Source organism: Triturus cristatus, chromosome 5_2 (assembly GCF_964204655.1).
Source record: "Triturus cristatus chromosome 5_2, aTriCri1.1, whole genome shotgun sequence".
NCBI lineage: Eukaryota > Metazoa > Chordata > Amphibia > Caudata > Salamandridae > Triturus > Triturus cristatus.
In genome coordinates this window covers 105,875,943-105,901,405 of record NC_140588.1, presented here as the reverse complement: position 1 = coordinate 105,901,405, position 25,463 = coordinate 105,875,943, and positions in this window count along the sequence as shown.

The window sequence follows — 25,463 nt, the reverse complement described above, 5'->3', positions numbered from 1 at the left end:
CTGACCTCTACCGTGCGTTTATACTATACCGGAAGTGGGAAGGGAAGTACTCACGCCTACCGGTGTGAAGACTCAGGGATTAAACCGTGAGCTCATTGCTGTAAAGTGATGGGCTCTGGGCACTGTAGCATACTGGCCGCTGTAGTATAATTGTGTAAGTAGTGTTAGTATGCGTTTATACTATACAGGGAGTGGGAAGCAAACTACTCACCCCTACTGGTCTGAAGACTCGGGGATTAAACCGTGAGCTCATTGCTGTAAAGTGATGTGCTCTGGGTGCTGTAGCATACCTGTGGAAGTAGTGTTAGTTTGCGTTTATACAATACAGGGATTGGGAAGCGAACTAATCACCCCTACCGGTCTCAAGACTCGTGGATGAAACCATGACCTCATTGCTATAAAGTCATGTACTCTATGTAGTATTCCAATGTAAGTCATAGTAAAATGTTAGTATGTAATGCTACTAGAATATAAGTATGTAATGTAAGAATGTAGGGTTGTCATGAGGGGAATCTTGGGGAGTTTGTACACGGTGCTGGAGAAGACGGTTGCCTTGCTGTCTGCTCCAGTTGGTGGCTGTTTAAGCTGTCTTCTTTTACTGCAATAAATCTACTTATCGGATCCATTGCTGTCTGCCTCTTCACTACATAAATTTGGCGATGAGCGGGAGAAGGTAAAAAGAAGGCTACACTCACCAATATTTTGAGCTTCCTTGCGTTCTGCTGAAGACCCGTTTTCTTCGTGAAGCTGTTTCTACTCATCCCAGGGTCGTCGGCTTATCGAACTATGTCATCCGACTTCTGGTAGGATTTACATTTTTGGATTTTGGGCTTCCTCTGCCTCTTCACTACATTCTGGTCGCTGAACAACACGTGTGCAAGTAGTGTTAGTATGCGTGTATACTAATTCTGTAGTTATGCAGTAACCATTGCATCATAGCTCTATGGAGCGCCACCTCCCAGGTGCAGCTCATACTATGTCCCAGGGTGTGCATCCGCGGGACATTTATGTTTGCTATTACAGGGCGGGAGCATGGCTTCCACCCTGTGATAACAAATTCTTGTTTGCCTCGTTGAAGCAAGAGGAGGAAAACCTCGTATCGCTTCAATAAAGCGGATCCGGATGGTAAAAATGAGAAAAAAAATGAAGCGGGGTCTCACCCATTCATTTAAATGAGCCCCCTGGTGGGTAATGTTTTGTCGTCTTGTGCCTGTTTTAAGATGGGTAAGAAAAAATTAACCCCTACTCCTAATTCCGGTCTAACCAAGTCTACTATTGACTCATTCTTAACCAAAGCAACTGATGCTATCTCCAGAGAGATCACCTTGATGGAGCGCTGACTCTCCCTGGGCGATGGTGCCCATGGTTCCAATGATGGGGTTATAGATCTCCCTAACAGCACACCTGCACCTGCACCCGCAGTGTCCAGTGCAGAGTCAAATGCTTGTATTATTAATCAGAGCAATGTTGATCACTGTGATCTACCATTAAGTGCCACTGCATGTGTTATTGCCCCCACCCCAACTGAATACGAAAGGCAAGAGGAAGAAAGGTCCGACCAAAGAACCCCCCTCTACCAGAGCAAAGAAACTCAGGAAATCATCTCCTCACCGATCTAGAGCTGAGCCTGGTGCTGACGTTCCTGAACTGCCACAGCTGTTGGTCCCCTTTGAAGACATTTGGGCAAGACTTTCCCTTTTAATTAGCCTGATAATATTACGTCAGGACAACATTGAACTAAAACTTGAGGAGTTCTTAAACCCTAATAAAGTCCAAACACAGCCACCTACACCCAATAACCAACCATCACACACTAAACATACTACGAATAATCCTAGCCATACCCTCCGTTTTCAGTCAGGACATTCCCAAGTTGTGGGCAATGAAGAGGGCGTCCCGCAATCAGGAATATTACAAAGTGGGAGCACCCAATCATTGTCATGAGACCCTATCAATACCCCCATCCCATTGTCTGTAATACCTCCCCTCCCAACACTTGAGGATAGATTGGTTACCCCTAATCCCCCCAAGGGCTCTGGAGACATTATTCAAAGTCATGCCAAACAATCTCAGTCTGAATTCACGCAGAGATATCCCAAACACCAAAATCTTGATCTCCCGCCCGCAGCTAGGCCATTTGTATTAGTTTTGATAAATGTCCCTGTACTTAATACCTCACAAAGCAAATCTATCACCCAGTTTATGGCCAAATCGTGCCACTGGTTAACCAGTCATACAAGGCCAGGTCCCCTAATACAGAACCACCGGCTAAAGACACAGAGAACTTCTTGGGTGGGCCTCTCTCCAAAATCTTATGAGGGCGATTGTGTTGTTTTAAATTTTGACAGCCCCCAATTGGTAAGAGATTTACTTTCACAACCCCTATCTAATCCCAACGTAACAACTATGATCGTCACAGCACCTTTGGGTTTCTTTTTAAAGCCACAAACCCTGTATCTGGGAGGGGTCCAGCATACAGACTCAGATCTCTATCTACAAGTGAACAGGACCCAGATGAATAAATTTGCGCATTGTACCACTACTAATAGATTTGCCCCATTATCAGGTCTGGATTCTTGTGACTGACATACGGTTATAACCAGATGTCCTCTCGAACACAGCTCGAAGGAGCAGGGTAAATGGTTGCCCGTCAGCTCCTGCAGGGGGAAAATGAACACCAGTGCAGTACTGATCCACACTTGTTAGTCCCCGACAAACAGACTAACATAGCTTTTGCTAGGGACGCACAGAACTTAACATATCCCTTTGTATCCTGGAATATAGCTGGCTACACCAGCAAGCGTAATAATGAAGAATGTCATTCTGGTTTGTCCAATTATCAGATTATTCTCATCCAAGAAACCTGGGAGACTGACCCAATATACATTGATGGGTATAGGTCTTTTTAAACTTTGGCCTTACCATCTATAAGAGGGTAGGGCCAGGGGGGGCTTAGTAGTGCTGATTTCCAATTTGGTCCCATTTAAAGCCTTGACCTTTATAAATACATCCCAAAATTGTCATATTATGGTTATTAAAGTGTCTGATGTCTTTGATCTATTACTGGTAAACTATTATAATACCAATGTTTTGGACCCAGTGGTGGTACCCCAGTGTTTGAATAACTTGTAAAAGGATCTAGTGAATTCCCATCCCAAACGGCTATATATAATTTGGATGGGAGATTTTAACTTGAAACCATGTTCCCGTAATTCTGCAGAGTTAGGTAAAGTGAATTTTATTAACAACTCCCCCCATTTCCATGTCAATATAGCTGAATGCTTTGGAAAAACTGATCTGGTATTGATTAATTTTTATAATAATAAGTTTAAGAAACCTGCTCAGGTAATTGAGGAGCTGTGGCGAAAAATGGAAGCCCTGTTGATAGACAAATTGCGACCAGTTTTTTAAATCTGGGCGGGGGACTTCAATGTACATTGTAGCCGGATAACGGACCAGCGTATTTGTGGGGTAACCGATTCTGATGATCAGTTTCTTGCTCATTTTAGACACCACAAATATGGGTCCATTTTGAATAATTTACTGCTAACATGGGACCTAGTAGTAATTAACACTTGTGACACTATGACACTATGACAGGACACTCCCGACTTTCCAACGCACTGATGTTTCCTCAACAATTTACTTATTATTATCCAGGCCAACAATAGCAGCTGTTTAAAGTCCTCAGGAGTGGAGCAAACAGAATTTAGTGATCATGCTTTCCTGCATTTTAGCTTTGCTGGGCTGCTACCAAATAAATTAGGATCCACATAAGCCCCAAAGCCGAAAATAGACCCAAAATGTATTCCTCCCAAAGGTTGTTAAGGAGGTATTCCTAGAGATTGAATCCTGTTTAGACATTAATACCAATAGTCATCAGGTAGTAACAGCCTTTAATACAATCTTATCCTCAATTAATTCAAACCTAAAACACCCTGCTATAAGTAAGACTCCTTTTAGTCTTACTTATAGTCTTTTAGTCCTGTTCGAAAGCTTCTAGAGAATTACGTGCCGTGATTAAAAAGAACCCCAGTAATAAAGTTTTAATAAAGAGGTCATGTGCTAATAATAAGACAGCCAAAATGGTGAGAAAGAAAGAGCTACGAGAAGAAGCCTGGGCCGAACTGGGTGGGGCTTTGAGAAGCAGAGACAGCAAGGTCTTCTGGAGAGTGGTGAACACTCCCTTTCTGCAGGAGAAGGGGGCGCTTCTCTCGACTCTAATATAGACGAAATTGCATGGCTTCATCATTTCCAGAGTATTTTTAGTGTTGCAAATGATAAATATACAAATAAAACGGATGACGTAACTATAGCCCAACAAGGGATGGAGTTCACGCTGGAGGAAATCCAGCTTGCACTCTCTCAATCGCCCACCTTAAAGGCAGCAGGGCCAATGGTGTTCACTTGGATATCTAGGTTGTAAGAATCTATAGCCCCCCCCTCCTGACATACGTTTTTAATGCCATCATAAAAGTGGGCCCTCCAATATCTTGGTAACAATCAGTGATCATCCCCATTTACAAGAAAGGGGACCCTATGAACCCAGCAAATTGACACCCAATTTCCCGCTGGACAGCACAGTGAAAATTAATGGGGAGAGTGCTTCTAAATAGATTGAAGGGTTGGGCCGTGGCTAAGAATGTTTAACAGAATCCCAATATGGGTTCAGAAAAGGGAGGGGTACAATAGACCAAGGACTCAACCTGGCTCTACTTGCTGCAAAGTATATATGCGTAAAAAAAGGCCAATTTTATATGGGCTTTGTGGACTTGTCTGCTGCCTTCGACTGTGTAGTCCACACTAAATTGTGGGCTCTCCTGGAGTCGATGGGCGTGGACAAATCCATAATTCTTTTTTATCAGGGAGCTCTATCGTGAGGCGGGGCTGTAGTAAGGTATGGCAAACAAGGGGAATGCACAGAACGTTTCAAAATAGAAAAGGGGGTGCGCCAGGGGTGTGTCATGGCCCCCTTTCTGTTCTCCATGTATACCAACAACTGCAATGAAGTTTTAACCCCACAATGCATAGATGTTCCATCAGCGGGCGGCCTATCGCTGCCCGCTCTCTTCTATGCAGATGATGCGGTTCTGATGGCCAGGACACCCCTGGCCTTACAACGCCTGATGGGCTTTTATTCAACCTTTATGGCCAAGTTGGGTTTGATAGTCAACAGATAAAAAACCTATATTATGATAGCAGGGATGGGAAAGAAGAAGTCTATACCCTTTCACCTAGATGAGGGCTCGCTGGAAAGTGTCGAGTCATTTACGTATTTGGGACTCCTCTTTGACTCGAAACTTAACTGGGGGATTATGGTTGCAAATAGAAATAATATGCTGCAAAGAAGCGTAGCTGCTTTGTGGAAATACGTCTCCAAATTGGAGAAAAAATCCATAATCAAAATGCTTGAAATATACAAAGCTAAATCCCTAGCTATTGCAACCTACGGAGCCGAAATATGAGCATAGCAGAAGTGGATGCCCTCCAGAAAATTGATGACAAATTTGCAAAAAAAATGTTATCAGTTAAATCGGCTTGTTCGAACTTGATCACCCACAAAGAACTTGCCTTCCCCTTTATTTCTGACACTACAAAATTGGCCCCACTTCTCCTTTGGCTGCGTCTCTGGAAAAGGGTCACAGTTTGATTAAACCAGACCATACTAAAAGATGTTATAAATCCAGATCAAGCTAATAATATCCCTTGGTTGGTATGCGTTATAAGGTCTCTTACAGATTTGGGCCTAGCTGATTTGTATATAACACCAACCGAATGTTTGCCCTTCTCCAAGAAAAAGTTGGAAGAAGCCTTCTTCGAAAAATGTGAGTTAGAAAGGCAGCAACGCAACCAAAATAAAACCACGGTTATCCATTACCTTACCATGCCTAAAATTCCCAAGGGCCAAGATTCATACCTCTCCTTTGTTACTAACAACACCCACCAATATCTCTTAACAAGGATGAAGTTGAATTTCTTCCCCCTGATGGAAGGATACCCGGCACATGTTTATTCATTAAGTAATTTGTCACAATGTCCCTGTGATGACTTGTCCTCCCAAACCATGTCCCATATTTTATTTTTTTGCTCTTTTTACAAAAAGGAAAGAAAAAAGCATATCCTTCCCCTAATAAAAAAATTGAGTTTATCTTCGCATTCCATGGCCCTCACAGTTATTAACTTCCCGGAAACACCATTTATTTGTCTATCGTTTGAAAAAGCTTTATATTCAATGTTTCGTGTAAGGAGAAACTCAACAGACAGGGGTGTTGTTTTAATTGATCAAACAGACAATAGTCTTATGCTTGGATAATGCTTTACTGTGTGGATTTAAATGTGCTACCTGGATAGGTTTTGGGGGAGTTGTATTTATTTATCCTACTTCATGCTGTGGCAAATCTTTCTCACAATGAATTGAAGTGGATATCAGTTATCAGGCGATCTGTACATATTGATATTTTAAAGGATATATAATAACAATGTAATTAATTTTAGAACCTTTGGTGTTCAAATGTTTTTACTAAACAATCCTTTTTCAATTTGTACTTTTATGCATATTTTAAATGCAAATAAAGATCTTGATTGATTTATTAAATTTGGATGGGAGATTTTAACTTGAAACCATGTCCCCGTAATTCTGCAGACTTATGAGGAATTCTGGATCACAGGAACATATGTAGCCCCCATTTTCATCATGACATCCAGGGGAATGCCCTCAACACCATACTAATGATTGGCAGCTGATCCATAATGCTATAGATTTACACACGGGGTCCTTCTTGCCAACTTTTCAAAGAGGTGAATATCTATCTACTCTAGACTACATCATCTCTTCTGAGACCCTTAGTTCAAGGCTTGTAAAACTAAAGACTCACTTCACTGAATTCAGTGATCATGCCACGCTGTCCAGTGCTATACTATGGCAGGTGTCGAAGCCCCAAATGACCCCAAACTTCCCAAACCAATTTTAGGCAGACCCAATGGTATCACTCTGAAATGGGAGAAGGTCGATGTGGACACTTTATTTATGAGTTTCGTTTTGGCTTATCTGGAGGGCATTAAAACTTGCCTGGATCCATTCCTAGACCAAACCTGTATAGCTGAGAATTTTAATACGTTATTAATGTATCTAAGATCACAGTTGATACGCCCGTTCTCTTTGAGAGATCCAACACAAAATCGGTGGTTTGATAAGAATTGCACTGTCGCCTCTTTAAATCTGCGCAAGGCGATTAAATCATCACCTAGGAATTTAGACAAGGTCTGCATGCTGAGGAAAACCTATAAGCTAGCCAGGGCAATCAGGCTAAGCCAGTTGAAATCAGAGGCAGGGGACAACTTAAAGAAAACTTCTTCCCTTCGTGATAGTAAAGCTTTCTGGAAAGTTATTAACTCTCCCTTTCTGAAAGACAATAATGGCCCATCCTTAGAGACCCATATCGACCGAAGATTCCTGGGTTAAATACTTTCAGGATATTTTTCAAGAGGTAGAGGAACCTACAGGCGTTAATGTTAGCTTTATTATTGATTCCTTTCCACGCCTCTCATTTGACCTTGACGAAATCAAACATTCCCTAACCCAATCTCCCTCTGGTAAAGTATCAGGGCTCAATGGGGTCCCTATGGATGTCTTTTTAGCCGAACTTCCTTTTTGGACTCCTCTTTTAACTGTAGCCTTCAATGCCATAGCTGAGACTGGTCCCTTTCTCTCTTGGAAACAATCAGTAATCATTCTGTTGCACAAGAAAGGGAACACCTCCGTCCTTGCCGTCCCATTTCTTTGCTTGACAGTTCGGCCAAATTAATCGGCATTAGAAATATGGGCTGAGGAAAGGAGTATCCTCATAGAAGTTCAATATGGGTTTAGACAGGGTCCAGGAACATTGGATCAATGTTTCAGTTTGACCCTCCAAATTGGCAAATACACTAGAGCAAAAAACGCTCAAAATTATCTAGCCTTCTTGGATTTGTCTAAGGCTTTCGACTGCTTGGTCTATATCAAGTTATGGAAAATCCTGAAGAAGATGGGAGTAGACGATGCTGTCACAAACTTTATTGGAGAGATATATCTGGATACTACCGCTATGGTACAATACGGGAGAAATGGTGAATGCATCAAACCATTTAAAATCGAAAGGGGGGTCAGGCAATGTTGTGTCCTGGCCCCCTTCTTGTTTGCTCTCTATGAGCCCAATTCACAGAACTAACTTAAGACAAAATCCTAAACTTACTATAATTTTGGTATTCACAGAAGGCACTTACTCATTTTGGTATTCACAGAAGGCAATTACTCATTTTGGTATTCACAGAAGGCACTTACTCATTTCGGTATTCACAGAAGTTAGGAGTCCTAACTTTAGGACTCCTAAATGCCTTCTGTGAATACCGAAAGTCTTAAAGTTAGGATTTTTCTCAGTTTAGGAGTAGTAAAGTTAGGACTCCTAACTTTAGGACTCCTAAATGCCTTCTGTGAATACCGGTAGTCTTAAAGTTAGGATTTTTCTCAGTTTAGGAGTAGTAAAGTTAGGACTCCTAACTTTACTACTCCTAAACTGAGAAAAATCCTGACTTACCGCACAATAAATCAGCACAATCGACTTTACATCTCCTCCTTTTTTGCCCATTATACCTAACTGAGAGGAAGCTTTTTATCGTCCCGCTCTTAAGAAAATTTTCAATGCGAACTGTAGCTTTGGCTCTTTTTTTGCTCTACTCACTAGATACCCCATTGGTCTGCTTTGCATTAGCTTCCTTTTTACTGGCCGCCATGAGAGCTCGCAAGGCCCTTAGTATTGACTTATAGCACCTTGAGAAGAATTCCTTCATTGTCATATCCTGTCTTTTTTTATATCTGTGTTTGTATTTTTAGTCTTAACTTTTTTATGCAGAGGGTATTACTGTGGGCCTGGCACTGTTTTTTAAATGTTGAACTTGTTGCACGTCTAATTTATTGTATCTTTTTTAATGCCATCCTTTTAAGTTAACTTTTATGCATTTTATGAAGTGCGAAATAAAGTTGAATAATGATGATGATGACTTAATTCACATGTCAATTATGTTAAATCTTTCCAGGAAGAACATCTCAACTACTTCAGAATTGTCCATCATTTCAGCTTAACACTTTCTCTATGTGCTTTCTATACATTGTTCTTGTGTTGATTCCCACAACCGAATTGATGACTTTCACCTATTAAACAACCAGTAAAGGCAAACTGCATGAACAGTAACACACATTTTTCTTAACACCAAATGAATCCCAGTCTTGTTCCAAAATCTTATAGAGTTTGTAACGTTTTTAGAGGAACATTTATTTAATATACATGTATGTTTCTTACCAAAAGTACATTCATTGCTATTTACAGATATATTGTAGTGAAAGCATAGCCACACAATTTAGAGTGACTTCTGAGACCTTTGTTGTTCAGCCCTTCTGATCCATTACAGAAAAGCACAAACCATCAGCCTTGGTCATAGAACAACCAGTCAGCATTAGTGATTGTCCGATGAGAACAGTCCAGCTGAACTGTGAGGTCAGGCTCTCCCTAAGAAGGAGCGCAATCAATCATACACCAGTCTTAGCCTTGTGACTCACCAATGAACTGCACCATGAGTGCCTTTGACACATTGAGAAAATAATCTATGTCTGGCTACACATACACACACACAACACTTAGGATGGCTCAGTTAAAGAACCTAAAAAAACTGATGGATGGAAATGCCTGAATTCATCTTGAACCAATGGTAATTACTCAGGGTGCATTGAATACCATTGAATTTTAACTTAACTGTGCATTTACAGGAGTGGAATATTTTCAAAGCGGATGTGCCTTTCGAAATAGAGAAAATCTACCGCTAAGAGTGAGGGAACATCTACTAGGAACGAGAACACAAGCGATCTCAGAAGGGTTTGATTTACTACATCCCTCGTTGAGACCTGTCCCTGAGTCCCAGTAGCAAAACAAGTAACCGACATGTAACCAACGAGCACAACTCTCTTTCTGGGAAAAAAGCAATGGATGGACGTGCTTGAATAATAAGTTGTCCACTCCGGGCATGAACCATACCATTCAGGGTGAGCTCAAGGATGGTGCACTCGGTGCCACCGCACCGGGTGCTGACTTCTGGGTGCACATGTGTTGTTAAATATATAGTGGAGTTAAAAGCACCTGCTGCAAAGTTTCCTACCTCCTGCAATTTTCAAGCAACAATAAAAATGTCAAGATAACTGGTGATTAATGGACCTGCTGGGGAGCTCAAGTTGTGTCTCGTGGCAGTTTTGATTCATCACAAGGTAGCCCAGTGTGTTAAAATGCCTGCTGCACATCACGTGTACCATGCAGATCACAGACTGCATATAATGTAAATAGTTTAGTGGGTTAGTGCTATTATCAGAGAGATCCTTTTGTACTTGCACTTTATAAATTAAAATCCTAATATAGAACTATAAGTTATTAACTTTCATCAAAGAGCTGCACCGAAACTGCAAGGTATAGGTTAGAGCGCTATGAGTTTTTCCCCAGTGTTTCCTCATCCTAATATTACAAAAAAGATTTATTTAGGTAGAAATCAATTCTTATTAGTAAAGACAATCCCCAAACATGGTGGTACATTTTAAATTCTGAGTTTGGGCTTCTCCAGATCAAGCACTCTTAAACTATACTGCCTACCAGTATGGATAACATGTTATCCTATACCCTGTAGTCTTCTTTCTTATGCAACATTTCCTATACACTGATTTACATACGTGTGATTCATTGTTTCTGTGTAACCTGTGTGCGATGTAAACTGCCCTGACGCCCTACACTAGTATGAATAGTGCTATAAAACAAAACAAAAGCCTGTGAGAGAGTCAGTGGTTATTGGGGCTTCAGGGTCACTATTAAAAGGTGGTAGTGAGGGAATTCATGGAGAAGGAGGTCATTGGGGGGCGACAGTAAACATAGTCGCACTGGGCGCCACCATTGCCTTTTAGCATGGGCGTGCTATTAAATGAAATCAGCAATCATATAAAAATCAGCCGATTACCACAGAGCTATTAGACAAAAGAAACGACTTTCATGGGCCTGTTCTGACTTCCTCCTCGCGCTGAAAACTGGAAAATGAGCTTCGGCAAAAAGAGAAAGAAAGCCAGAGGAGCACTGCGGGGCCCCTATCGAGCTACAGGCAGAGGAGCACTGAGAAGCCATTTTTCAATGGTTCCTTGTGAGTTAGGGTTCAGGGCTGGCCCTGCCCCCTTTTTTATATAACCGTGCTAATTAATAGATGTATTGCCCTTTACCTGCAAGGCAATGGCAGCTGTTAATTACCTTCCTCGTTATGTATGTTTCCTCTCTTTGGCTCAGGCCCATAAATGCAGTTATTGCCCGCAGGTGCAGGCATGAACATTATTTAAGGCACCCGTGCGAGAGGGTTAAAAAACAAATCACTAACATCCATTTTGCAGAAAACCAAAAGCACACAGACCACCCAGCCCCACTTATGTGCAAACACACCCTTATATTTAACATGTGCAAGAGTTGGAGAACACCATTCAGTGCATGCACCCAGGCATAATTTATGTATGTATGTATGTATGTATGTATGAATTTCAGCACTTGTAAAGAGCACTGTCTCCCAAAGGGTATCCTGGCGCTATCAAACATGTGCTCAAATCAGCCGATTTTACAGACAAGTGTCATGCATACATAACAATGAATCTTCTTATGGGTGTATAAAGTAGTGTAAACATGCTATATGGTATTTGCTCAACCATGTAGTATATTAACACAATATAAAGTTACCAGAGCAATTCCAGGGCTGACCTGGCAGTATGGGGACACAGGGAAAACTCTCAGTAGGCTGAGAAGCACAGCTTCTTTGAGAATGAATGGGTTGAGAGTTCCTGGAAGGAGCCCTGAGGCAAAACACCTAATAGAACATACTGAAAATGCGTGAATAAAGAAGTAATGTACCTAAGTAACATGACATACCCGGGAGTATTCAGAATTGAATATAAAGCCTGCAGCATTTTAACCGTTATATATGGACTTTGTGGATATTGTGCTTTAGAACTGCTTCACCTCATTTTTAGGTCTGGCTAGAGACTGCTTTAGCTGCCCGAAAGAGTTCATTGATCAATCGTTCTAAAAGGGATAATAAGAAGAAATACAGAAATAGAATGTGCTTTGGGTCAGCCCCCTTCAGTCATTGCCTTTCATGTGGTTTGCCGTGGTCTGCCACTGCATGGATAGTCTGTTCATCAAGGCAACAGCATTCAATTGAAGGGTATATCATCCCATTCATATTCACGTTAAGTTTGACTGATGGGTAATCATGCAGGCCTCTTGTTGGACTTCAGATACAACATATTAGATAGCTTGTAAACCAGAGCAGTGTGTGTTCTTTGATGTATTTTCTTTGCTGACAAGATGACATTTTAATTTTTGATTTATGGCTGTTTTGGTAGTGAAGAAGGAGCTGTTTGAATGCCTTAGAATCTCATGAGCAAACAGTTCTAGTCACTAATTCCACTTGCACTTTTGTTTTATATTACTAACATGATAACTTGTTGAATAGTTGGATTTACTGGGGCAGATTTATGAGTTCTGGCGCATCTCTGCAAATCAGTAGGGATGCGCCAGAAAAGATGCGACACGCAATTCCCTCCCTGCGCCACCACAAATGCATCGCATTTACAATGCGGCACAAGGATAGGGCGATGAGAGTCGCATCCTGTGGCGTTAGGGCGGCGCATTGCTGGAGTCATGTCGCAAGTTCGACGCGGCTCCAGCAATGCTCAGGGGCGCCCTATGCCTAACAGGCTGCGTCACTCCTTACGCCTGCTTCAAGCAGGCGCAGGGTTTTGACGCAGCAGGGACGTAAAAGTGACTCAGTGAAATCTTGTAGATTTCACGGCGTCACTTTTATGAGGCGTTCCAGCGACGGAGCGCCCACATGAAACCTAACGCAGGTTTCATGTGGCGTAGGGCTTTACAACGTGACGCATCTCCCTAGATGCATCACGTTGTAAATAAGGCGCAACGTGGCGCATGGTTTACGCTGCCGCTGCATCACAGAAGTGACGCAACGGCGGCGTAAATGTGGCGCATGGGGCTTGTAAATCTGCCCTACTGCTTTTTTGTTACCAAAGTAAAAATGTAATTTCTTTAAGATGCAAAGAAAATTCAGGTGTCCTGTCTAAATCATCTACTTTGCTCTATTCATCTGTGTTTTTCAGGTTCACCATTCAGTCTTCTTTATATATTACCTAGATTTGGATTCTAACCTTGATAAAAACCCATGTGAGGATTTGAGAGCCAAAAACAACTAGAAACAGGACGCTATGGGCCAGATTCATAAAGGTAAACGTACACTTTTATGTAAGTCTACCCTTTTTCAGAATTCACAAACAACAATTTAATAGTAACTTGACGAATGTGGAGACTCATAGTCGGAGCAGAGAATGCTGCACTAGAGAAGATTGGCCATGCCCTCGGTGTTAAAAACAGAATCCTGAGTGGGTGTTTGTAGTGTCCTTGATGTTGTGCCTGCTAGGACCCCCGCAGTTCTGGGCAGACTCTAAACAGAAATTACGCATTATGCTGGGAGGTGTTAAGGTGAGGTTATGAAAGTTATGATGCAGTGTGTGCATAGTGCTATTGCATGTTGAAGAATAAAGACATTTGTTACAGAGCTCTGTATGAGGAACATTCATTTGCATGCTACCGTGCTGGGGAAACCATACCGGTTTATCACTTCTCTTATCTGGGGTTACGTTCAATTCCGCAAGCACCTAGTATCCTTGCTCTAACCTCAGATGGATGAAACTTGACCAATCTCTAGAGACTGTTTTAATTAGGAGTGTGCAAAACTTAAGTAATTTGCTTTAATGTAACTGTGAGAAGTTGGCCTGGTATATGATGTTCACTAGTTAAAGTGACCACCTTGTACCATGCCAAGCAACCCTTATGGTGTGGTTGTAAGTCAACCTTTTCGGACTAGCTGCCCTAGTGGTAGCGTAGGCTAAGCAGTCTTTGAGGCTAAACTCGTGAAGCGTGTTAAGCAAGCTGTTTTACCAAATGCAACCCCCTTTTATACCAATGAAAGGACACCACACAGATATATATTCAAAATATATATGTATTTATTTCTCAAAGTAACCCCTAGTCTCTTTATGAGCACAGGAGCACAAATCGTCAAACAAGATTACAGTAGAATACACAGAAGTTGCACTTTATATGGATAGGCCCTGGTGGCCACTCAAACCATATACTAAAATAGTGGTATAAGTACCACGAACAGGAAAGGGAAAAGGCCTAGGGCCTCTAGAATCGCTGGGCCTACAAGGAGCTAACTTCAGTTAGTGACCAGGAGGTCCACGGGTTGCGTGTGCAGAGCAAATAGTCACACGCGAGCTCCTATAGGTTTCAATGGGTGCGTAAAAAGTACAAAGTTACTGCAAAGGAGATCTTCCGGATGACCTAGAAACTTAAGATTGGAAACACAGACACTAGAGATGATTCTCTACACTTGGGCACCGGAGTGCCAGCTTTACCTCACCCACAGGAAGCGGGTGCATAGGCGTCGAAGTGCGTCGGGTTTCTTCTATTTGTTCAATGGAGCCTGTAGATAAAGATGCTGCAGGCGGTCGGTCTGGAAGAGATGCGGTGGATCCAAGAGTGGATCGGAGATGTTGAAGACCTGTAAGCAGAGGGGACAGTGTTCACAGTCACTAGCCAGTGACCAGCGTGGCACCAGGTGGGTACCAGGCGATGTCGGGTGCAAACAGGAAGAAAGGTGTAGCTTGTCTCTGCAGCCACGTGGTCCCTGAAGGTCGACGATGTCCAGGAGTCGAGTCACGAGTTGTCCCACGCAGGCTCTCGCTGTCAGCGGTGTCGGCAACTTGATCGAAGCAAACAAGCCTTGGCAAAAGCAATTGTTGTAGGAAAGGAAATAAGCTGATGGTTCTGACCAGCAAGGTCAGAGGGACTGCTCCTTTGGAGGGGAGCAAGGGCCAGTCTGGAGCAACCAGACCAGCGGTGTATTTTGTGAAGTTCGTCGCCAAGATGGCCACTAGCCAGCGGGCCAGCAACCGGTTAGGCGCGTCGAGTGGCAAAATGCAGAAGGGCCCCACGCAGATCGTGGAAATGCTGGAGGGCTCACCTTTGGTGCAGATGCTGCTCGGGTGTTGGGCTTCTCAGATCCCAAAGCACAACTTGGAGGGAGCCTCGGTTGTTGCACTTGCAGCTTGTCGTGGTCTTTTCAAGATGGCTGGCTCCACGTGTCTCGGTGCCTCCACGGGTCTCCTCTTTTCAGGGACTGTGGATCGGGCGGTGAGAGGTCTGGAGGTCCAGGTCTTGTCAGTCTCTGGGCTCGGGCTCCGGCGGGAGGCGGCGGCAAAGCAGACGTTGATTCGCTGGATGGTGTTTGCGTTAGCAAGGTGGTCACTCCCTGACCACAGGGGAGATTGGCTTCAGTCCTCTGTGCGGCAGAGCGTCGAAGTTCCCGTCTTCTTCTTAGTTTCAAGTTGATTCCAGGATGTCTGAAGTCTTAGGACACAGCTCCTACCTTTAAGCGGATTCTAGGGGCCGGACTACCTGCTAGGTCCCTCCCTAAGGGTGGGACCAGGAAGGGGGGTGGTTACACCCCCAATCCTTTGTCCAGCTCGCCCCAGGCCCGGGACTGGTGTGCCCCAGGACCGGTTTGAACTGGCATATGCACCGAGGCTCCTTGTGAGCCTCAGGCATGTCTGGTTTCTTTCAAGCCCTACCTGACCAATACACAAAATCCTGTCTGGGGTGGTGCACGCACCTCCCCTGGCAGGAAACCCTTTGTCCACACCTCCCAAGCTGGAAGGACTCCCAGCAGCAGGAGGGCAGACTTGTGTCTGTGGTGGCAGCATCCATTTTGTGGAGCTGAGGCTATGTCTGATTTTACCCGGGTTTCAGGTACTGTACATGTCGTGTCCCTCTAGAAGGGTGGAATGCTAACCCCGTCGCCAGAATTGGCGAGGGGTTAGTATTCCAATTCGTATGACACCTTACTCGACATGTTTTGATAAAGCCAAACCAAAGTTAGCATTTAACCGCGAGGTTCATAATGCACTTAAGAGTATATGGTATGACGATATCTGGAAACAGTAGAAGGAAGTGGTTCCGACCACTGCAGACAGGCTCAGCTCATGCCAGAGCACCATCTCACATGGAACCAAGCACTCTGCCTTCAGGATTGTTAAGGCCTGCCATAGGAGTGACTTATAGGTTAACATGTGTCCCATTTAAGGTTAGGTATAGGTATACTACACCTTAGTAAGAGGTGGTTACACCAACTTACCCCAGCTGAGTGATCAGCCAGTTGTGTCAAATTTGTTAGGCCAAGCCTGGGGTGGCATAATACATGCTTCAGCCCCTGGCAGGCCTTAGATACACCAATGCCCTGGGTACCTAGTGTACACTGGTACAGGGGCTCACAGGGTGATCCAACCAATTGGGTATGTACCTAGGGTACATGGAGTCCATTTTAAAGTGAGAGCAGACAGGCTGAGACCCTGAATGGCAGGATCTCAGGCCTACTAAGTCGAAAAACCAGCTAGACACTAGGCAAAAATTTGGGGGTAACCATAGTCAGATATCCACCTTCCTACAGTAACTATTGGAAATTATTCCAAATTTACGTAAAATTACACATAATTACATTAAATGCAAATCTATCATTTTGGGCTATAATTTAGCATGAAATGCATCTTCGCATCAATTTCAGCTCGAGGATGCATTTAAACAGGAGCATCGTGAACAACAGACACTTACATTCTGTTGTTCCTGTGCATTCATGATAAAGTGTTACCATAAATTGTGAAGTCATCATAAAATTGTACTGTAAATGGAGCATAATTACATTAAGTGGCATAATTGCATAATTTCAGGAATGTCATGTAACAGGCGTAACACAAACTTTCCCAAAATACATGAATTAAACTGGGGCATTTTTTATTTCACCTCTAAACTGGGACCGAAACCTCTTGATCAGATGTTAATAAATTTCAAAATTAAGTTTTTTCCAATTTTGCACAATGGTGCTGGTATTTGGAGCTACTTCTTCAGTGCCAAATCACAACAAGAAGAAAGTCACTTATGCCACAGGTTACTGGATCTTCCCCCAAACACATCACACTTTTTCTGCCACAAGGAGCTTGGTCTGTCATATGTTTTGAATCTTATTTTGCTAGCTCCATGATTTTTGTGGCTATAATTCTTTCCTAACCATAAAGCTTTCCTCAATAAACCCTTCATTATTGATTGTCTCCTCCCCTAATGCACTTAGAATTCCTATTCGGAAATATATTAAATTTTCTTTTAGCAACCTCACCAGATTGTCTCGATTTTCTAACCCCAAGTTAATTGTTGTTAGATAAAAACAGGATCGGGTAACACTTTCTATAAAATTATATCAGTTCATGTGAGGCTGCCGAGCTTCTTAAACCTACAGTACATGTTTAAATTTTGTTGCGGAAGCGAATTGGCCTGGAGTTATATTTATCATCAGCTCTTTACCCCAAGAGAGAAGTTGCCTTTGTGGCTTCAGGTTGGACTCTTTTCGCACCAGCCCTTCATTCCCTAAGGGGCAAATGTCGTCTATATGACGAGGTTTTCCCTGATTCTCTTTTGTACCTTCCAGTTTTTTGTAAGTTTTATCAATCTTTTACTTTAAGATTTTTAATTCCATTGCTTAAAGCACCTGATTTTACTAGGTGAGGTCAACCACAATGCATTTGCTGATGCTGTCTGATTTATTTGTGTGTTATGCAACATGGCCTTTTTGTTAAAACGTGTGGTTAAGTACCTTAACTCACTGCTCTTTAACGTATTGTACTTGATACATTTGATTTCAGTATTCTTTAACTCATTTGTTATATTGTTGTCTTGTGTAGGACTTGGCCTTTTTGGCTAAAGTTCCCTAAACTTTTTGCTTTCCCCCTAGACCGTTTTCCTGACATAGAGTTGCCAATTTAGATGCTTTGGGTGCGTTGCCACTGCTGATCAGTGTCAAAGTACAAGTGTTCCCTATGTAAAGTGTAATGGTAATTGGTTGGCCACGATTGTTATGTTTGCCTTACTAGTAAAAATCCCTAGTGTTGTGCACTGTGTGGGAAAGGGCTAGTAATGCAAAGGCGCGCAGAGAAGGGAATTCAGGCCTTCAGTGTAGGGCCTGCGCAGAGTGCTAAGTTAGCATGTTGTCCTGACAAGTGTCAGGCCTTACTTTCCCTTTTTCAGACACACTGGGCACCCCTGTGGTAGGTCCCAGGTAACCCCTGGGCAGGGTGCAGAGTAAATAAAAGGCAGGACATATACTGAAGGGTGTGTTATGTCCTGACAGTGAAAAACACTCCATTTTGTTTTCACTGGTGAAAGGCCATTCTGCCCATAGGACAGAGTGGGGGAGGCTGGGTATTGTATTTTGTTAGCCTAGTTTCCTGTAAGTTTATAATGGAGAGGTGAAGTTTAGTATGTATAAACTCACAGTGTCATAACACATCTTTCTATGAAGGTGGTTTTGTCACTGTGTGTTCAGAAGCCACTCTTTTAGAAAGTGTCTGAGTTTTGTGCTTTAAGCATTTCTGTGTGTCTCTGCTGAATGTGGATTGACTGTCTGGATCTGAGAGGTGCGAGGAGCTGGGAGAGGTCTCTCTTGACCCAGGGAGGGGTTGAGATGGCACCAGGCTGCCCTGCATCTGGAGAGTAGGGGGAGGAGAAGCCCGGGAGGTGAAAAGGCCTGGGCTGGTGCTATAAACCAATTGACCCATCTCCTGCTGAGTCATTAAGGGTCCAGACCCACAGTATCAAAGGGAGAAAGGTGACACTGGGAGGGAGGGACCCAGAACTGATGTAGGGAGGGGTCAGGGACCCCTGAGCACAACAAACTTCAAAGACATTAAGGGGTATCACTAGGAGAGCTGAAACCCCTGAACGTTGGAATGAAACAGAAATGCATTGAGACTGATAAGGCTTGGACCTGTTTCTGTGGTCAAGAGGAACCTCTGCTAAAGAAGGAGTAACTGAAGAGACTGCTGGGGAAAGACCAATCCTTGCTTTGTGATCTGTGGCTGGTCTGCAGTTTGCTGCTCTAACCAAGGAAGAGGCTGTTGGGACAGTGCTTGGAGGCACTGGGTCCCCCTGCTTGACAAAGACTGTGCTTTGTGCTGTGTCTTGTAACCCCAAGGGCCCAGAGGTGAGCTGGCTCCCAGTTTGGAAACACAGGAACAATAAAGTTTCCAGAGAAGTTTCAAGCGACGGAGTGGGCGCGTGTTGCGGCACCTTGAGACCCTCGGAAGGTGTGCCCTGTGATCTTGGACACACTGAGAAGTGAGACTCAGATGCACGTGGTGCGTGTCGTAGTGCACAGGAGGCGTCAGGAAGAGCGCCTGGTCAACGCATGCACTGAAGGAGAAGTGAGTCTCATACGTGCTCGGTGCGTGTCGTGATGCAACGCAGGCGTTAGTGAAGATCTCCTGGTCAGTGTGTGCACCGAAGCTGGAGTGACACTCGGATGCGCAGGGTGCGTGTCGTGATGCACCACAGGCGCTGGTGAGGAGCATCTGGTCGGCGTGTGCTTCGGAGGTGGAGTGAGTCTCGGACGCACAGGGTGCGTGTCATGGTACACAGGAGGCACTGGTGAGGAGCGCCTGACTAATGTGTGCATCGGAAGTGAAGTGAGCCTCGGACACGCAGGGTGCGTGTCGGGGTGCATCAAAGGCATTGGTGAAGAGCGCCTGGTGATTGAGTGCCCCGGAGAAGTGAGGCTCGGACACGGTGAGCGTGTCGAGGTGTGGCCGAAGGCATTGGTGAAGAGCACCTGGATATCAGGGCACCGGAGTTGGAGTAAGTCTCAGTGAAGCAGCGTGCGTGCTTAGGTGCAACGTCGGACTGTGGAGGTGATCGGCTGATCATTGTGTGCACCGGAAGAAAGTGAGTCTCTGCAGTGCGGTGAGCATGTCTTGGTGCCAACTGAGCCTCCAAGGAGGAGTGCCTGGTGAGCATACACTCGGAGTCAACGTGAAGTCCCATCAGCGTTGTGTGTGTGGCTTCGTGCCAGAGGAGACCCGGAGGGTGCGGTGGTGAACGTGCACCCGGAGTAAAAATAATCTCAGGGGCGTGGGGTACGTGTGCCCTGCGGCTGCCTGAGACCTTCACGGCAACTGAATATGTCTACAGAAACCGGAAATGCTACAATTCCCTCAATATACAGATGGTGTGCAACGCAAAGTATATCATCACTGACATTGTACCCAAATACCCCGGCAGTACACATGACTCTTTCATCTTTAGACACAGTGAAATACACAGACGTCTGAGTGCTGGAGAGTTTGGGGAGGGATACCTGCTAGGTAAATACATGGCACACATCAATACATCCACTACATCACTTGAGGGTGGGGGACATTGACTTACCTGTTGTGTCTATCCCTGCAGGTGACAGTGCCTATGCAGTGCGGGACTTCATCCTGACCCCATATCTGGATCCTGCAAATGCAAGTGAGAGGAGCTACAACAGGGCACACAGATCGACACGCAGCGTCATTGAGCGTACCTTTGGAATCCTGAAGAGCCGCTTCCGGTGCCTGCATAAAAGTGGATATGACCAAAAAACAAGGTGATGCGAAGGAACAAATCAAATAATATTTTTCTCATAGAATGAAGGAAACCACAAATTATCCTTCACGAAAAGTTAATTAGGTACATGAATAAATCATCTGATATTGATATCAATGTCTGAACACAGAGTCGTTTGATCAATCTACTTTATCAATACTTAAATAAAGATTCACAAACACATAATTCAATAAATGAACATGGATACATTGTTCACAAAAAGGAAGACAAACATAAAAAACTTCAAAGACAATTAAATCTAATCCTTATTGCCCTAAAGTAAATAATGGATGTAGGTACTACTATCGTGAACATTCCATTAGTCAAAGTCGCCCCATTATGTAGTATTACGAGGTATTGAAGCTTACACCTCTAGAACTGATTTCTTAGTGCTACATATATCTCATTTCGACAATAGTTCAGATTTCTCCGGGGCTCTTTGTCATCAAAAAAGTCGACGCGTTTCAGCCCAACTTGCTTGTGGGTCTCATCAGGACTAGGGTATATAAGGGACAATCTTCTGAAACCACATCTATAATATAAATAGACATATACAATATGTATAATAATCTATATATGTATACACTCTCTATATACAAACAAATATACATATCTACAAACTCTCCGTGAAATGCAGAACCTCTCTGGAGGTGGCGGTATTGTGAGTTAACCAGATAACAAACTTAAAAGTGCAAAGAAGAGTAACTCAACCACCAAGAGAATTCGATCACCCGTGCGGTGTAACGTAATCAAAAAAACCAAATGAGATCAAGCGGGAAGATAAATTAAGCAGTTTGCAAAAACCAATTATAAGGTACTCAGACGTTACCAATTTCGCAGTAGTCTCATCATATTCACACGTGGGAATGTCTCCAACACGAGACTGAAATACTGAATAAAACGAAACAAAACAAGGGAAATGAGGGACTATGGAGAGGACTCAAACTCGTGATTACTGAGTTGAAAAGGGGTTTATTACTCGAGTCCAGTGTAACTGGATCTTACCTCAGGCGCCAATTATTGCCGGTCCAAAGGGTGAAACGGCGATGTCAAAATCACCAACCCGCACAGTGACCCGCCATGTCGTTAGACATAGTAGTGACTTCTACCGAAAAAGGAGAAAGAGACAACAACGTGCCAAGCTGTAAACTACGGACACCAATGAATCTATTGACCAATAATCGTTGAATCTATGAAACACATCCCCTAAAGTGTCGTACCTTAAGTAATCCGGGCTCTATCGTTAAATGGACCTCCTCTCCGCATGGTTCCCAAAGCGGAATCACGTACGCGAAGGAAACGAGAGTTTAAAATACTGGAAAGGGAAAATGGACTAGTGCGTGGGATTACGTGTCTCCCAATAAACATAGAGAACAGCGCGCACTAACTAAGCCCAAGTGCATCTAAACAATAAATAATTTCAAAACCACTCCGATTTAACAACTACGGAGACCTGTGCAGGGATGTGCATATTAAATAAAAGAAAAAGAATGGAATAAGAGTGTGGATAAAGTCAAGTAAACACCAATAGTGAGATAAACCGCCACTCCGTACAGTATAACTGGATAACAATTACACAAGACACATCAATATATACATGTTGAGATCATATTGGACTATGTCCTAGTACATGACAATTATTGTAACAGTATTCTCACAAGACAAGTGCAAAGCAGACACATGTATTGTATATTGCGGGTGTCAATAAGGTTAAAGGATCAAATACAGATGACTTAAAATAAGTAAACAGGTCAAGGGCTGTCCACTAGATGCACAATATCAGGGGATGCTCTCAAGGGTCTTGAATCAGTGACCACATTTCGTCTCTATCATTCAAGCCTAACGTTGCTGTGTGGTATTTCTCTATAAGTCTTGCTTCTGATCTGTTCAATTTATTTTGAATGGTATCTTTATTAGAATCTCGCACAACCAACAGAATAGACCAACGCAAGTCATTTTCTGTATGATTATGTGAGAGAAAATGTTGAACCAGAGGGGCTCCCTGTATCTTGCATTTGATCCTAGATTTATGTTGTAAAATCCGTTTTTTTGCAGTCTGAGTCGTTTGTCCAATGTAAAACTTTTTACATGGGTAATTAACACAATATATAATGTTACTTGTGTTACAGTTTGAAAAAACTCTCTGGTCATGTTTAAATCCATTGATGATTATTTGTTTGGAGTCGTCGGTCATTATGCACCCCACACAGTTTTGACATCTATAATGTCCTGTTACCGGTGGCAAACCTAAGAGACCCAACAGGTCTCTCCTTGGGGGATCCGTATTTCTTGCTGCTCGAACAAGATGTTGTCTGATGTTCCTACCTTTCTTGAATGCAAACAGTGGCTTTTGGATGCCTAAGGTATCAATGAGTTTCCAATTGGATAGAATTATCTTTTTAATCTTATTCGCTTTGGGCCCATACGTCAGCACACACGTGAGAGATGACTTGTCTTCACGGTGTTTCGGGGTGAGTAATTCTTCACGTGGTGTATACCAAGCTCTTTTAAGTGCTGTCTTAGTCAATTTTTTGGGGTAACCTCGCGGAATAAGTTTATTTTTTAGAATTTCAGCACAAGTGAAATAATCCTCTTTATTAGAACAATTCCTCCGAATCCGGAGGAATTGCCCATATGGCAAATTCTCCTTCAAAGTGCGTGGATGTCCACTAGAGAAATGCAACAAAGTGTTGCGATCAGTAGGTTTGGTGTAGAGGCTGACTTTCAATTGGCCACTCTGGTGTTGTACGAGGACGTCTAAAAAATTGATCTTTACTTTATCCTTGGAGATGGTGAATTTGAGTTCAAATGTTCTAGCATTAAGCCAACTGTGAAAGTCGGACAGTTGTAGTTCATTTCCTCCCCAAATCATAAAAATGTCATCGATATAGCGACACCAAAAACAGACCCAAGGTTTAAAAGGGTTGGTGTCGCCATATATCCATTTTTTCTCGAACTCATCCATAACCAAATTGGCTATCTCAGGAGAGAAACAACAGCCCATTGCAACTCCCATTATTTGAAGGTATAGGACATCTTTAAAGCTAAAGAAATTATTTTTTAGACATAATGTCGCTAACGATGTTATGAAGTCAGTAGGTACTTGATGAGGCCTTTCTCTTTCCTCCAATTTGGATTTCATGACTGCCAGCGCCTCGTCTTGTGGGATATTAGTATACAATGATGTAATATCAAAGGATACCAAAAGTTGACTGTCAGCGTTGTACGAAAGATTTTCAATTTGTGATATGAAATCCATCGTATCTCTCACATACAATCGAGTTTTTTTAACCAACGGGGTGAGAAAAGAACCAATGTATTTCGCCAATGGTTCCAACAAGGACCCACAGGCTGACACAATTGGTCTTCCCGGCGGGCATTCGGTGTTTTTATGTACTTTGGGGAGTACATATATACACGGAATTTTGCATCTGTCTGTGTTCAAAAATTCGAATTCATTTTTACATAGCCATCCCTGATTAAGTGCTTCCAATGTAATCTCCAAAATTTCTGCCTTTAGTTTACGTGTGGGATTCTCATCTAAAAGTCTGTAATGTGTAGGGTTTGCGAGTTGTTTGAGTACTTCCTGATCATATTTATCAACATCCCAAAGTACAATCCCTCCCCCCTTATCTGCCGGCTTGATAATGATCGTCCGGTTTTCAGCAAGGTTCTTAAGCGCTAGTGTTTCTTGTTTAGTGAAGTTGGATTTATAAAAAGTTTTTTTATTTTGCAAACAATCTAGCTCTTTCAATACTTGTTCCTCAAATAACAAGATTTCTGAAGGCATAACTGCACTTTCTGGTATGAAGGATGACTTATTCTTAAAACCAGTAACGTTTATTTGCTCAATATATTCCTTATCGTGAAAAAAGGTTTTGAGTCTCACTTTTCTGAGAAATTGTAGAATTTCTGTTTTAGTGTCAACTGGATTTAACGGTACCATAGGTACAAAGGATAAACCTTTATGTAGTACATTCATTTCCACCTCTGATGGTGTGTGGTTGGACAAGTTATAGATAGGGATAGGTTCAGTATGTCTTTTGTATACATCTAACAACTGTATGTCCTCCTCCGTGTACGGAAGGGTTCGGGGTCTTGGTTCTGGTATTGGTCCGGGTTTTGGTATTGGCCCCGTTGTGTAAATTGACCTGCTGATTGGTTGTAGTTTCTCCATCCCGTCCCGCCCCCTCTGCCTCTGTATCTGCCTCTGCCAAAAAAAGGTTGGGCTCTCGGGTATTGCGTGTACGGTTGGAAATTGTTATAAGATCCTTGATCGGAATCAGAGGAGGTGTCCGAGAAAGTAATGAATCTCCTTCGAGATCGTCCTCTATATTGAAGGTTGAGAGAACTTGGATTATTATTTTGGAAAAAAATCTTCTTTTAGGTAGGGGTATATGTCTTCTGTTTTGAAATGTTTGATATCCCTAGCGACTTTTGTCGTTTTTTGATTAGTGGTAAAGATCTTAAATTCAGCTATGGTTTTTTCTACTGACTCTAGAAGTCCTTTTGCTTCTTTAATGGTGTTATCTCCCAAGATTTCCTCCTCTAATGCCTTGATTTCTCTTAGCTCTTCTTCGTTTAATCTGAAGGCAGTTTCAATGGATAGTGCCATCCAGTCTCTGGAGCATTTAGTTCCTACCCCACCAAACCTACCCAAATAGGTTTTATCAGTAATAAAGATCACTGGGATATTTCTAACCTGTAAGCCTACAGGAATCATATTATTTTTTAAATGTTCTAGTAGAACCTGAGCGTGTAATTGGGTCCTGATATTTTTCTTTTTAAGTTGTTTTAATCTCTCAATCTTGTCAACATTGATAGCTTGTGTAACAGGTT